The 1,592-nt window shown below is 33.0% G+C and overlaps 1 non-coding gene across 1 annotated transcript; it reads right to left on the bottom strand.

Moving 5' to 3' along the window:
* Positions 1–546: 546 nt before the first annotated feature.
* TRNAM-CAU lies at positions 547–618 on the bottom strand. Its single transcript has one exon. It is a non-coding gene; the product is annotated as a tRNA-Met (tRNA).
* Positions 619–1,592: the final 974 nt, after the last annotated feature.

Below are 1,592 nucleotides of genomic sequence, written 5' to 3'. Positions count from 1 at the left end.
CTGGTTGTGTGCGTGAACCAGCAGATTGTTTGTTTTGATATTTCACTTGGTAAACGAGTCTTTTAGTTTAACATATTTTACGACAACCAAAAGACAGACTTGCATATTTACAGACGGGTATCCCAAATTTTCTTTTTTGGGATTAGGGGCATCCTTTGTATAAAAACGAAAAAAGAAATGTACACTACGTAGATAGAGTTGAGGGTATTTTTACATTACAGAGAAGGAGTTTAGGGGCAGCCCGTGCTACACTACCTCCGCCCCTAACATAGCAATGAAAAAAGATGTTATGCACATATAATACTCTAGTTATAAATTTCTACAACCGCAAAAATATAAATAAAACATTTCTTCGCTTAAACTACAAAGCTCGAGTCTATTTCAATTTTAATAATTATTATTATTTTTTTGACATGAAACACAAAACCGGTTTTAGTTTGAATATAAAGTGCTTTAAAAATATATGAAAATAAACGGATCACTAGAAAATCAGACGACCCAAACCGGTTCACAATAAAAAAAATGAGTATACGGAAGCCACATCTGTATCAGAGCCAGGTTTCGATCCTGGGACCTGTGGGTTATGGGCCCACCACGCTTCCGCTGCGCCACTCTGATTTGGTGATAAGAATTTCGAATGTATTTTTGAAAAACAGATTCGAATTTTATTATATTCAAGCATCTAACAAACCGCTTTCTGAAGAAGCTATTATTATTAGTATTTTGTACTTGAATTTTGCATTCACATAACTTGGATGTTGCATTCTCTTAATAGCTTTTGTTACTCAAGCAAGTCTAGGATTAATATCTTTATTCAAATTAAATACATAATTGTTTAAATTTCTAGAATCTATCGGTTAACATTCAAAGAATTATCATGTTTCAATGAAGATTCAAGCTTAACAACTATATATCATGTTACAATGAAGTTTCAAGTTACAAAAGAATATTCATTGTTAAGACATGTTGGTTCATATCTTATTGGTCTGTAACTATAATTTATAGATCAAAGTAATACTCTTCTTAAGGTTTTTTTTAAACCTTTATCCTTAAAAGGTAGATGATTTACAAGTGTGATTTACAAAAACGAGCATAACTTTGGCTATCGGTCTCCGTTTTAGGCGTTCAACCAGTCAAATCGAAGCTTGAAACGAGGAACACCTTAATGGGGGGTTTTGGACACTTTTTATGTTTTTTCTGTGTTTTATGCATTTTGTTTTTGAGCTTGTGTTTGGCCCATGGCTTTTTTTGTGGCCCATTTCGAATTTCATTCTCTATTTATGTATTGCTCTTGTAATTCCAGTGGTCAGAAATCAATTTTGAGTTTAATCTCTTTTCATTTCAAATTCTGTGACCTTTGGGTTGAATTTTGGGGGTTTGGGAAGATAATCACGGGTATTCGAAGAATCAACGTGATTTGTTCTTCGTTATCATAACACACGCTACATCACTTTTGGATGAGTTGTATTAAACTGTGGATCTTATTTATATGACTTTGTGTAGAGTGAATGACTTATGAGATTATGATAACCACAAAACTGCTAAAAAATGGTGGGGGAAAAGCATACAGCAATAAGAATCAAGATTTATTT

The sequence above is a fragment of the Helianthus annuus genome, chromosome 11 (genome assembly GCF_002127325.2).
Source record: "Helianthus annuus cultivar XRQ/B chromosome 11, HanXRQr2.0-SUNRISE, whole genome shotgun sequence".
Lineage (NCBI taxonomy): Eukaryota > Viridiplantae > Streptophyta > Magnoliopsida > Asterales > Asteraceae > Helianthus > Helianthus annuus.
The sequence above is the reverse complement of the archived record's forward strand: the minus strand, read 5'-3'. Positions and strand labels throughout refer to the sequence as shown.